The sequence below is a fragment of the Ranitomeya imitator genome, chromosome 1, assembly GCF_032444005.1.
Source record: "Ranitomeya imitator isolate aRanImi1 chromosome 1, aRanImi1.pri, whole genome shotgun sequence".
NCBI lineage: Eukaryota > Metazoa > Chordata > Amphibia > Anura > Dendrobatidae > Ranitomeya > Ranitomeya imitator.
In genome coordinates this window covers 395,321,353-395,336,208 of record NC_091282.1, presented here as the reverse complement: position 1 = coordinate 395,336,208, position 14,856 = coordinate 395,321,353, and the positions used below count along the sequence as shown (strand labels likewise).

Sequence of the window (14,856 nt, the reverse complement as noted above, 5' to 3'; positions counted from 1 at the left end):
AAAAAAGCAATAATTTGGCATCCATAGACCTCGTCATTCATATTTTTTGTGTAGCATTTTTGCATACACGTCCAAACAACTTATACACCAACCTAAGAGCATTAATGGTTGTAATTAGCTTTTGTTAATGAAAAAAAGAATTTGGTGAGGCTGGATAAAATGTCCGATTCTATCTAACTAGGTTCTATAAAGTCATATTTCTTTTAGGTCAGTTTCAAGAGAACATAATGCAGGAGTATTACTGCGCCCATGTTATAGATGCGGATCCTGATGTGTCCATGGCTATAATGGCCAATGCCAACAGAATCATAGGGAGCTATGATGCTACCAATCTAGATCATCAGACCTGAGACAGGGCCTGAACTTTTCTGAATTTGTTTTAAAATGGCATTAGACTTAGAATTGAAAACCATAGCAAAATTGTGTGCATTCATCCTTCTGATGCAGTTGTGGTCACATTTTTCTATCATTGTGGATATTCATGATCAGAGTGTTTATGCTTGATTTTAATCCTCTTTTTTATTTTGCTGATTTTCATGTGAGAAAGAAGCAAATAGACATCCTAAAATGTACAAATTATGGTATTCAAAGGTTTGAAAAAAGTTACCCTAAATTCATATTATTAATATACAGCTCTGGCAAAAATTAAGAGACCACCACATCAAAACCCTGTCATTGGCAGCCCAATGTCCAGACCTGTACCCCATTGAAAACCTCTGGAATGTAATCATGAGGATGATGGATAGTCACAAGTCATCAACAAAGAAGAACTTCTTACATTTTTACGCCAGAAGCAGTGTGAAACCATGCCACGACCCATGAAAGCTGTGATTAAAAATCATGGTTATTCCACAAAATATTGATTTCTGAACTCTTCCTGAGTTAAAACATTAGTATTATTGTTTCTAAATGATTATGAACTTTTCTTTGCATTACTTGAGGTCTGAAAGTACTGTTTTTTGTTTATTTTGGATATTACCAGCACTGTCCCCATTGGGGCTCACAATCTACATTCCCTATCAGAATGTCTTTGTAGTGTTGGAAGAAACTGAAGTACCTGACAGAATCCTATGCAAACACGTACAAACTCCTTCAGATGTTGTCCTTGGTGGGATTGGAATCAAGGACCCCAGTGAAGGCAAGGCTTCGATGTTAGCCTCTGTATCTGTACTGTTACATAATTAGGCTAATAACCGGTTTATGCAGTATTGCATGAACACCCGATCCTTAAGGTACCTTCACACATAACGATATTGTTAACGATATCGTTGCTTTTTGTGACGTAGCAACGATATCGTTAATGAAATCGTTATGTGTGACAGCGACCAACGATCAGGCCCCTGCTGGGAGATCGTTGGTCGCTGAATAAAGTCCAGAACTTTATTTCGTCGCTGGACTCCTGCTGACATCGCTGGATCGGCGTGTGTGACACCGATCCAGCGATGTCTTCACTGGTAACCAGGGTAAACATCGGGTAACTAAGCGCAGGGCCGCGCTTAGTAACCCGATGTTTACCCTGGTTACCATCCTAAAAGTAAAAAAAACAAACAGTACATTCTTACCTACCGCTGTCTGTCCCCGGCGCTGTGCTCTGCACTCCTCCTGTACTGGCTGTGAGCGTCGGTCAGCCGGAAAGCAGAGCGGTGACGTCACCGCTCTGCTTTCCGGCCGCTGTGCTCACAGTCAGTACAGGAGAAGTGCAGAGATGCACAGCGCTGGAGGACAGACGGCTGTAGGTAAGTATGTACTGTTTTTTTTTTTTTACTTTTAGGATGGTAACCAGGGTAAACATCGGGTTACTAAGCGCGGCCCTGCCCTTAGTTACCCGATGTTTACCCTGGTTACCGGCATCGTTGGTCGCTGGAGAGCGGTCTGTGCGACAGCTCTCCAGCGACCAAACAGCGACGCTGCAGCGATCCGGATCGTTGTCGGTATCGCTGCAGCGTCGCTTAATGTGAAGGTACCTTTACACTATGGCTGGACCAAACAACTAAAGTAATTGTTACCATCCACCTCTCATGTCTCCCCTTTTTCCTCATAGATTGTAAGCTTGCAAGCAGGGCCCTCATTCCTCTTGGTATCTGTTTTGATCTGTGTTTATTGTTATGCTGTAATGTCTATTGTCTGTACAAATCCCCTCTATAATGTAAAGTGCTTCAGAATATGTTGGCGCAATATAAATAAAAATGTATTATTATTATTATTATTAGCCACTGAGCCACCGCACTTGATAGATCAATAATATTGACCAAAACTGACACCCTATGACATTTCATAGAGAAATTATGATCCATCATAAATTTTGGAGTTTTGGCCGCAAGTAAGAGGGAGGCTAGGACTGTCCTAGGGGTGGGAAAGGGAGTGACTGACTAAATGGTTAAGTGAATATGCGATGATATGAGCCTTTGTTCTCAGCCAAGGAAGGTCATGCCGTGCAGCCTGTTGGAAAAAAATGGAAATAACTGTCCCCCACATCTCCCATGTGGTTTCCAGCATCCTACGGTTGAACATCAAGCCATCGAATCAAATACTGTAATGTGTGTGTGTACACCAGGTTGCAGCTCTGTGTCAGTGACCAAAGATTGCAAAGATGGCCAGTGGCACCAGGGGCAGAGCTAGGGAGATGGCCAATTTCTATGGACAGTGAGGAGGAGGTGAAAGGGAATGTTGCTCAAGCAGATGGGGAGTACATACAAGGCTCCCCAAAGAGCCAGTTCCCAGCGTTCAGTCCCACAGTGGAATCCTCACCACCTGCCTGTCCCCCCAGCTTCTGCCCTAGCCATATCAGGCTGGGGACAAGGCTACCTTCGAGATTCTCATGTCAAAACATCATTGTGAGCACCATCGACAAGCTTCAGCTCCAACTCCAGCTCTAACTGCAGACCCCAGCCAGTAGCAAGTCCCCTGAGATCCGTGTCTCGAAGCAACAAGCAGGGAACTTCCCCCTGCTGGACAAAGGAGGGGACTTGGACATTTTTTTGCTGGCATTGGAAAACATTTGCCATCAAAACAATCTTCCTGAGGAGCAGTGAGTTTGATTTTTAAACCCTCACCTCAGGGGTAAGGCTCTGGAAATCTTTGGGTACCTACCAAGCATGACCATCTTGAGCTATAAGGATGTCAAGCAGGCTCTCGTCCAGCAGTTTAACTTGACCACTGAGCTCCGGAGTATGCAGCGGGGTCCTGCAGACAGTTGAGCCAATCACATGTGGGATCTACTGAGAGCAGTTGACTAGTGGAACGCATGACTAGAGCTCACCACTGTCTAGCAGCTGAAGGAGCTCATCGCAACTGAGCAGTTTTTGTGCAACTGCACTGGAGAACCCCAGCAGTATCTCCGTGACCGGAAGCCAAAGGGGCCCTTTGCAACAGCAACACTTGCCGTCGAGTACTCCAACATCAAGACTTCAGAGACCAAGAACTCTGCTGGCTGAAGAGGTAGTAAGACAAATTCAGTGCCTGCTGTCCATACCCCCAAGCTCAGGAGGGCACCTATTCATGCTTCCCTCTCCACCTTGGTGGGGGAACTGTCATCTCTGTAAACAGCCAGGACACTTCAGAGTCATGTGAACCTAGCACCAGAAGGACTTGTCCTTGTCTCAGAAGCCATCCACTGTTATGTGTGTGGGTGGGGGTGGTGGGAGGTCTCTTGACAACTTTTAGCCCTTCCCCATAGGCCAGGCCATGGTCAGGGGACTGCAGGACATAGTCGGTGAGATGACTCTTGTGCTGCCTATGCTGGTGACCCTACAAGATTTCGTACCCAGGAAAACCCTCACTGTCTCCGTGATTGGAGAAGTCGAACTGGCGCTGACCATCACCAAGGTGTATTTGGACTGGGGCACTGGGAAAGGGGGGCGGGAGGTGAGTGTATCCTCAAATAGTCTCGCAAATGTTTTGCTTGGGACAGACTTGGGGGGGCTAGTGTCTCAGTATGTGACCACTGAACCCTAGAGGTCTAATCCTCCAAACAAAAACATAATGTCCACCCCTGTTAATGTAAATGTGATTATCATGCCTACTAGTAATGATAGAATACATTCGGCACTATTCGTTACTCCCAAGAATAGTACGGTAATCGGGCTACTTGTTACTTAGCGAGTAATTAGGTATTTGCCTCTGACCAGCATGTTTGGCGCTTTATTTGCAGACAATGAACATGCTGGGCAGGCTTGCCAATCACAGTAATGCCGGCGCCATCTTTGGTGTGGCATTATTGGGATTGGCTGGTCTTCCAGCATCATAGGGGATATTTAAAGGCTGCTGCAACATCTTGCGCACATTGCAGCCAGAAACAGCGTAGGGAGAGAGGGGCCGTTGTGACCGCTATCCTTTTGCTATTCTCCCACTACAATGGCTGCAGGTAACTCTTTTGTTATATTGTAGGCATGGTTCATGAGTTTTTTGACCAATTTATTCCAAAGGAGGTTAAATTTATCATGATATATATTACCATGCCTATTCATGTTTGATGCAGCAGCTATGTAGTTGTGCAATATACGGGGTATTTGGTATATGATATTACACCTCTATTTGTTTATCTTTATTTATATCTTTGGAGATTAGTCATAATTGGATATATAGGTCACACTCTCTATTCGGTCTGGGTTGCCGGTTATTTCTAGTCCAATAGCAGCAGAAGTGTTTCCTATTATCTTTGCTGTAAATTTATTATGTGGTTATTTGAATTGTAATCTATTAAAATTGGATCTATATTTGTATGGAATTTTCCTGTTTAATATTGTAATAAAGGTATTTATTCATGATTTTATTTGATCGTGTTGTGACTCACTGTCTCTGTTGGTGATGGCTGTTCTATTGTGAAGAGGATCATAATGTATAGTTTATAGAGGAACGTTTTTCGTGATATAGCGTAGGGAGAGTGTAGTAAGACCGTAGGGAGAGTGATAGGAGCTTATAGTGAGCATTATTCATTCCAAAAAGCTCTTTTAAGAGCTGAAGATTGGGAAGGTTAGTTGTTTGTTAGGTGGGGATTTAGTAGGGAAAGATTTAATAGGATGGAGAGTGAAAGGCAGGCACCTGGGTGTTCTCATCATTGCAAGTACATATTACAGATTAGTAACATGTACAGACTGTGGGATTAGGGTGAAATAGGGAGGGTTTCATCCACTACCAAAATATAAAAATCAGCTATTTGTAGAGGGAAATAATATTAGGTAGTAACAGCATATAGGCACTACTAGCTGAAGTGTGAGGTGACTCACACTTATAAAGTAATAAAGTACCCTCGGGGATGTCAGTAGAGTATTGCTCGGAGAGACTCCCAATATAATAAAATTTAACTTTTAATCACTAAACTAAAATGGACACGACACAAACATATACATAAAGTGCTCATGCAAATCAGTGCTCAATAATAAAAATTGGTTTAATCTCACCAATAGGAACAGACATAAATCCACAACAGGTTCTTCCTTATACCTTCTCAGAATATCTCAGCCGAAGGGAAGGAGAGGGGGAGGGATAGAGGGTATGAAATTTTCCTTAACTCCCTGTCGTGCCCCTTGTAATGCTCCTGTCCTAACAAGGACAGGCCCCAAGTGATCCCTGCTAGGGACAATCTACCATCCAAAAAAATATAGTGGCCGGCCACTGTGGGGTCCATTATGATTATGGACACTTAGTTTTATATATGCTCCATGTTCCACTGGTTTTAATCTAATTTAACTCCCCTGATGACTCCCTGAGACTGGGGAGGAAACGTGTAGGGAGACCTACACTCTATATTTTTGTGGATGGTGGATTGTCCCTAGCAGGGTTCACTTGGGGCCTGTCCTTGTTACGACAGGAACATTACAAGGGGCACGACAGGGAGTTAAGAAAAATTTCATACCCCCTACCCATCCCCCCTCCTCCTCTCCTTCCCTTGGGCCGAAATATCCAGAGAAGGTACAAGGAAGAACCTGCTGTGGATTTATGTCCATTCCTATTGGTGAGATCAAACCTATTTTTATTATTGAGCACTGGTTTGCACAAGTATTTTATGTATATGTGAATTCTGTGTCATGTCCATTTTAGTTTAGTGATTAAAAGTAAAGTTTTAGTATATTGGGAGACTCTCTGAGCTATACTCTAGTAACAGCATATACAAAACCATTTTCATGGGAGCTACATAATATTCCTATGTAGCAGCCAATTTTTTTTACCGCAAAATAATATTCCTCAGTGCCAGCATATAATAATATCCATTTTAAAATCTAATTGCCAAATAATATTCCTCGTCTATTTCTTAAATATCTAATATTTGCCTAACAGTTGTGCGACTGGCGCAAAACCTCTTGAGCTACGGAAATGTCACTATTTACCATTAATTTCTCTAAGTCTGCTGTTGGCGTGTCTCATAAAGATGATGTAGAAAAATGCCCCCAATAATATATTGGTTTAAAAAATAGTGTATCTTTATCTAGCAGTTGTGCGACTGTCGCCGTCCGTGTAAAGATAATCTTGCGTGACAATTTAGCAGGGGCTATATTCTTCATTACTCCGCATTTGTAGTGTAACAGCAAGGCGATCTAAAAAAATCATAATTTTCTATTGGTTTAAAAAATAGCGCATCTTTATCTAGCAGTTGTGCGACTGGCACAATCCAGGTAGAGATAATCTTACGGGACAATTTAACAGGGGTAAAAATCTTCATTACTCCGCATTGGAGTGCCTATAGAGACATGCAAACGTAACTATTTTCCTGTAATTTACGTCAGTCTGCTGTTACCGTGTGTAATCAAGCTGCAATCACCAAAAATAGCCACACATTGCTAGACGCAGTGAATTTGTACATAAAACCTTTGTAAGGGTACTTGTGAAAAATAAAGTCAGTATTTTTTTGTTTCATAAGCATAATGCATTCAAGATGAGAAAGGGTGATGTTAAGGGCCGTGGATGTGGTGGTGCCTGCCAAGGCCATGCGACAGATCCGAAGGTGACTGTATCTAGTTCTAGCTTCCTGTCAGCACGCTACACCACTAATGAACACAGACAAGTGCGAGGATGTTGTGAGGTGGATGGCAGACAAAGGCTCCAGTGTGTTGACAAGCAGCACCAGAAAGTCTTCCACACGGTGCAGTCACAGTAGCCAAGAGGCCTGGCCTCTGAATCCTCAACCTGGTCCTCCTTCCTCCCACCATAGAGAGTCCCAGGAGATATATGACCCCAACGCTGGGCACTCTGAGGAATTGTTTACGTTCCCTCGTAATTTGTCAGGCCTCTCAACGTGCACTATTAAAGAGGGTCATGAGGAGAAGTGCAGTGATGCCCAAACATTTGAGCACCGATGGTCAGGAGAAAGCCACGTTGGGGGAAGGTCAATTCATGTCTAAAGAGGCGAAGGATAATCATGACGCACAGTTGGTCATCCTCAAAGCGCAACTCACAAGGGAAGGAGGATCAGATTGAGGAATTGGAAGATGACATGGACAATGATGAGGCCACTGATCCATCCTGGCATGGTGGCATGCCTAGCGAGCACAGCAGTGCAGAGAGGGATGGATCTGTAACAAGAAAACAGGCAAGAAGAGGTAGTGGTTTGACCAGAGGTAGAACTCGGTCAACTATTCCACAGAGCTCCCCCCCCGCCTTCCCCACACGGCTAGATAACAGGCCAAGGGTGCGTTCTTCCAATGTATGGCAGTTTTTTCTGAAAGTTCTTCAGATAAAACTATGGTAATTTGCAGTATATGCCAAACCAAGCTAAGAGAAGGCAAGAATACTGCCAACCTGAGCCCCACCAGCATGCAAAAGCACATGGCAGCCAAGCACCCCAGTAGGTGGGCGGAACATCTGGGTACAAAATATGTGTCTGAGGGTCAAACCACAGCCCCTTCCCCTCTGTTTCAGTCTTCCCAATCTGCTGACCATGAAGCAGGCGCTGATGCCTCCTGCCCACAACTAGCGGTTGCTATCACACAGCAGTCAGTAACCACGTCCAGTTCATTGTCCCAGCGCAGCGTCCAGTTGTTCCTGCCCCAGAGGTTTAACAGAAAGCAGAAATATCCAGCCACCCACCAACAGGCCCAAACACACACATTGCCAGATTTCTAGCCCTGGAAATGTTGCCGTTTTGACTTGTGGGAACCAAGTCTTTCTGCAACCTATTGGCGGTGGCAGCCCCACGGTACTCGATTCCGAGCTGACACTATTTTTCCTTGTATGCTATCCCTGTATTACATAAGCACGTGTAACACAATATCAGCCGTGCTCTGGCCAACGCAGTCACAGGGAAGGTTCACCTAACCAAAGATGCGTGGACACGTTCTTTTGGACAGGGACAATACATTTCCCTGATGGCACACTGGTTTAACCTTGTGAAGTCTTGGAGAGAGTCAGAGGCTGGGACATCATACATCTTACCCACACAAAGAATATCGGGCCCAACTTCCATCAGGTTTTCAGTCTCCTCGTATTCCCGTTCCTGTTTCTCCTCCTCCTCCTCAGCAAAATTAACCTCTCCATCACTTCCCAGCTGGGAAATCTGCAGCACTGCCTTGGCAAAGCGGCAGCACGCTCTGGTGAAGCTCATCTGTTTAGGTGATAAAGCTCACAAAGCACCCGAGTTGCTGAAAGGGATAAAAGAAGAGACTGATCAGTGGTTCTACACGCTGAACATCCAACTAGGTCTGGTTGTGTGCGATAATGGGCGTAACTTGGTGGCGGCTTTAAAGCTTAGCAAGCTGGTACATGTTGCATGCATGGTCCACATGCTGAACTTGGTTGTACAGTGTTTTTTAAAAACTTACCCTGACTGCCTGACCTACTTGTACATCATGTCAGCTCACCTTTCCTAAAATCATCTCAGGCTTTCGCAGGTCTATCTTCGCTGCAGCAGCGCTTTAAATTGCTTTGTCACCGACTGATTTATAACCTGCCCAATGCTGGAAATCGACCTTCCATATGTTGGCAAGGCTTAGTGAGCAGCTGAGGACAGCGTCTGAATTCCAGCTTCTCAATGCCCATCAGAGTAACACTCAGGCCCCACACATAACAACTGCCGAGTGGGTGTGAATTGATGACATCTGTGAGGTTCTTCAAAACTTTGAGTACTGCACCAAGATGGTGAGCGCTGATGGCACTATTGTCTGTGCAACCATCTCGCAGCTCTGTCTATTAAAATGCTTGCTGCAGAATCTCAAAGAGGAAGCTTTGAATGATGAGGAGGTGGCTATGGCACAAGATTGTACAGTGGCTGATACCACACAGCCCAGCCTCACACGATATTCTCAGGCCACATTGGGTGATAACGACGAACAGGAAGAGGAGGAGGAGAATAAGGAGGAGCAGGAGATTTTGCTCATGCTACAGAGGGCATTCCCAATCCCAGCTTCATGTCTGTTCAGAATGGATGGTCTGAAGTGGAGGAGGAGAAGGCTATGCATTGTGAGGAGGAGAGGATGGTTAGTGCTGTTCCTGGTAAGGACATTAAACGTTTGACTTTGTAGTCTGCCACACACGGCAGAGTTTACATTTAGATGTCTTTCCCAAGACCCTTGCGTGAAACACATTTTTTTCCACCATGAAATACTGGCTGTGCCTCTTTCTTGACTCACAGTACAAGGAAAAATTTGCTTCTCTAATGTCAGAGGCAGATGTGCCATTTTCAGTGCATGCATGCCAGAGGGCCGTAGTGGAAGACTTGCTAAAAATATTACCCTCAGACAACGCTGCTGGCAGAGGTACCGGCTCTTTTCACCCACAAGGATTACAGGGGAGGGCCACGCACACCAGGTGCCACTCGGGGGTGGGGAAAAATGTCCACTAACTGGGCAATTTTCATGAGACCATCCCATCAGCAAGGGTTATCTGTGTTTGCAACTATGACGAGGAGGGAGATGTTGACCAGGATGGTGAAGGACTACTTAAGTGACCATACCAGAGTTCTTCCTGATTCTTCAGTGCCATTTAAAAATTAGTTGTCCAAGATGCACACTTGGCTCAACCTCTCCTTGTACGCCTTGGTGGTGCTGCCATGCCCTGCCATGAGTGTGTTGTCTGAGCGGGTTTCTAGTTCGGCAGGTGCATTCATAATGGATAGGCGCACACGCCTGTAACGGAAAATGCAGACAGGCTGACCCTTCTAAAATTGAACAAGGGCTGGATCTCTTCTAACTTTTTAAGCCCTATGGATAACAGCAACGTTATTTAAATGCAGGCCAAATTGTTTTTTTTGTAAGTTGTCTTAACATCCTTCCCTTACCATCCAAAACCATTTTGTTCAGGAAATCACCTCCTCCTTCTCCTCCTGCTTCTTTAACAACTATTTAGTGTTAATCTATGTATACCCCACATGGGTACAGAACCCTTGGGGTAATTTTTGGAAACCTGTATACATTATGCAAAGTTCAAATTTCTACTCACAATCTATATATTCTATTATTATAATTTTTTTATTTTGTTGCCCTTCTCACAGTCTCTTTAAGTGTGTATCTGATAGCCTGATGCTGATTTTTGAGTCTGCACTTGGACATTTTGTGACATGAATGCATTAATACGCTCCACACAATTGTTCAGGTTTTCAGTTTTACACAAAATAATAAAGTGAGTAATGAAACATGCTCTCTATATATTGAATACAAGAACTGAAGCATGGCCATCACAAAAATTGCAAAAATCATTAAAAGGTATACTTTAATAACAAAATAATGTATAATAAAATACAGTCAATTACATTTAGAACATAAGTATCAAAAACAGAGGTATTTGAGTATAAGGTACAGGTGCACCAGTGGAGAGTGTTACACTAAAGACACTGGATATGGGAAGGGAGGTACAAAAGAGTCAATATAACCTCCTATTATAAAAAATATATAATAAAGTGACAGTGCATTAATCAATGTAAAGGAGGATACAGTTCTCAACTACCACATAGGTATTAAGAGGTAAATATCCCAAATTTCAAATCGGTCAATGACCAAATAATAAGACCCATGTAGTAGAAGAACCAGTGTTCCCATTATTTGCCAAGTGCCTGGTTGGGTAGTTTTGAGAAGAAGTGCGTAGTTGTCATGATTTGACTGACAAGTGACCTGGGACCAGGGGCACCTTTCCTGGCCCTAACACTAGGGGCACCCTAACTCGCCCTGTCCCCCAGATACTTCAGATGGCGAAGATGATGAGGCCACCGCCCTTGCCTTATTTCCTAGAACAGCCCTACGTCTGTCCCCTTCCCCCACCCGGGAAAGAGAGGCTCTACTGTGTACTGCAGTACACCAACCCAACAGACAGGGTAACAGAGACAAGGGTAAACTGAAAACTCCACACACACAAAATATACACTCACATATAAAAGAGGTATTCACCAGGGTGTGTAGGGAGGGGGAAGAAAGTAAAACAGAGAAGGATTAGGGATTTCCAAGTGGACAAACCAGCCAACAGTGGCTAATAAACTCCTCCAGCTCTTTCACAACACCAGCTTCTCCCACTCCAAGATCACACAGCAAATTGCTAACACTGATAATAACTAGGTAATGGAGCGCAGATTTTATGGGAGAAAGGAGTAGCTAACCAACCACAGATGAATGTAGGAGTTTTCCAATATGGCTGATTAACCCCTGGTCTGCTGGAAGAAATAAACACGTTTAATACACTGGAGAAGTGCTTCTTCTCAGCGTAGTTGGAGCAACCAGATGCTGCAGTCTTCCAGCTCCACTCCACTGTGGTAAACCCGTGACCATAGGCTTGTGCAGATTGGTCAATGGCACTCCTGTGTCTTTCCCTTGAGGAGTCTGCTTCTAAGTAAAATGAGGCTTGTACATGTTCCTGACATGGGTTTCGGGCCTGACAGACTGACAATAGAGGCACTCACTTGCATACACTGTATTCAGAATTTAATTCTAATGCTTTTTGTGTCCGGTAGAGTCCAATTTCCTGACATTGATCATACAGCTCCCCAACTCCTGTATTATATTCACTTTACAGCAGCTTCACCCTCTATGACAGTTGTTCAGTTGTTCCATTAGGATCCGATGGCAAAAATGAACTGTTGAGCTTACAAATTGCAGGTTTCACAGCACCTGCTGGCCCTCTGAAAATGTGAAGGGAGGGCTGCATAATGAGATGGCGGTGGACGTGATGGTGGTGGTGGCGGGCGCAGCCCAAAATTCAAATGGGCATGTTTGAAATGGCATTGTAAAGAGATGGTAAATATTCCACTATCTTGCAAACTATTTGGCATGAGTTAGGGACCTCCCAAATGTAGGAGTGAGAGCTCTACCAAATATATGATACAGGGCCACCTGAGGGCCCTTACCAAACTTGGGTTTCAAGGCACCTGCTGGCACTCTGCAAACTGTAAGCGAGGGGCACATAATGACATGGTGGTGGACATAGTGGTGGTGGCAGGCAAAGCCCAAAATTCAAATGGACATATGTGGGGAAACGGGGGGGTCGATATGCGCCCATGTCCGCTAGCCGGAACCGCATGGACCAGGGATCATCCCTTCTGACAACCGCTCTCTTAATGTGGTCATAATGCTACTCAGAGAACACAGGATGAGAGTAAAAAAGTGTGGCAATGCTTTATTAAACCACAAAACAGGCAGATAACACATAGAACAGTCCCACAAAAATTCCCCAATACGGTGCACATTAGAGTCTCACCCTTCCTCTGACCCACCTGGATAATGGCAGATGTTACGTCAGAGCTCCCAGGGTCAGCTACCCCACCTGTGGCACATACACAGAGAGGAGGTAGCGATGAGCATTGGAAGATGACAGTCCATTGAGTCCATACAAGGTGCAAGGCCAGTTGACACAAGAGTCACAACCTGGCCTATCCAAACATCTCCACGGAGCCAGGCACCAAGCGGGTCCCAATTCTTGCTTTCTCCCAACATATCCGTGGCACAGTGATTGTCAATGGAGCAGATCCGTATCCTTCCAATCAGAGCCAAAAACCCCTAGGTTGTTTCCTATAGCATGATAAATCCATGTCCCTCGTGATGGAGCCATGATGTAAAATAGCTGCTGTCCTGTCTCTGGTTCTTTGGATGTTTGGCAGAATCTCCAGCTGTCTCTCTTGCTCAGTCTCTCTGACTCTGAGTCTCTTTATACAGAAGCATGGAACCTATTTTTAGATTTACCAGTGTCCTTCAGTCCACCTTCACAGATAAGGGGAAGAATGGTGACGACCAAGTTGCCTTGTTTGAGTATGTAATCTATTTGAATAGATTTTCCTCCTCTGTTATAAAAATCATCAAACTATCTGAGCTACACAATAAATGATTAGCATATCAGTAGACCTCACTATTCATCAAGGATAAGAGCACACTATGTTATATCAAATTTCAGCTTACAATTCAATATTCTAGGCTCACACAAACAAAAGTCTGTTTTCTTGACCAACCAGAAATCAACACTTAAATCCAAACATACAGAGAAAAAGGAAATTCTTCTTGGTTTGCTAAATATAGTCGTCTGGGTAATTAAGATATAATCTGGTTTCCTCACAGCATGTTTGAAATGGCATTGTAAAGGGATGGGACATATGTATTCCACTATCTTGTTAGCTATTTGATATGAGGACGGGACCTCCCAAATGTAGGAGTGAGAGCCCTCACAAACGTTAAAGGAAAAACTAAAGCCAAAACACTTTGTGTGAACATATGTTAAAGGGTAGGTATAATTTTTTTATTTAGCATTATATACATGTAATTTTGAAGAAAAAATGTTTCTTAGCATTTTTCCCTTTAAAAAAAAAAATTTGGTTTGGTTTGGTAGGTCTGTTAAAAAATCTGTGAAACCAGCGCAATAGTCTGACAACATTATTCACTGATATCATATGTGAGTCAGAAAGGCATGCAGGCATCTTATCCATGTTGTTCCCATTTAGTTTTAGCTCTTTCCCATCCATTTCAGCTTTTTTCCCATGCCCCCGGACCTGTTTGGTGGGTCCAGCAGAAAAATATTTGGCTTTCCCATTGATTTGCATTGGATTCATTATTCGGTATGAATACACCGATATTAGAAATTATTCATGCCGATTTCCCCAAATCCAAATATTTCACTATTCGCTCATCGCTAATGCCTACTGATGGGGATGTAGGGGTGGGTAATGTACTGTGTCCCTCTTCCCTCGGGGTGTGGGGATAGGAGATCAATAAAGCAAGCTGTGATAATGCCTTAAAGTATGGCCAGTCAGCATGCTGGCATTAGTTGTAATGTGAGGTCGTCAAAGAGTGGACAGACAGGGGGCAGACAGCTGTGGAGGGGAGCATGCATTTGAGGGCAGGGCTGTCCTAGGAGAGGGAGGGCTCCCGCGTAAGGCCTCATTGCAGGGTTCCTACACAACCGGGATGTCAGAGGGCCAGGTTATTCTGTCGACTGGGGACTTGGTCATAAGCAGAGTGGAAGTGGGCACTACCTGCGGTTGCAGCAGCAGTGGTCACTGTCACACGCAGTGGTAGTTCCGGGGTCCGACGGTTTTCCCCTTCTGGCCAAGTGGCTGCTGGGTCAGATGGAGGCCAGGAGATAGGTCCCGAGCAACTGAAAGAAGATGTTATCTTTCTTGTCTGTTCTAGCCTCCAGTAGATAGCTAGGACCAAGCTATTCCTGGCAGGATATTTTGCTATTGAGTGTAAAGCTAATTAACTGATGAAAGATTTCCCCCCAGTTCGACGGGAGCCATAATTTCATATGGAGTTGTAGAAGGGAAGTGCCCCAAAATGTACATCTTCATATGGAGATGTGTATAGTTGTGTGTGTATCTATATATATATATATATATATATATATATATATATATATATATATATATATATATATATATATATATATATAATTCCCCCACATGTGTTCCCAGAAGCCCCCTCCTCCAGCTCAGCTTGCTGTAAAACAAAGCTGCCATGT

The 14,856-nt window shown here is 44.0% G+C and overlaps 1 protein-coding gene across 3 annotated transcripts in view; it reads left to right on the top strand.

Annotated features, from left to right (window-relative positions):
* SHC3 (SHC adaptor protein 3) overlaps positions 1–14,856 on the top strand; it is a 135,297-nt gene that overhangs the window by 47,643 nt on the left and 72,798 nt on the right. The window lies entirely within an intron of this gene.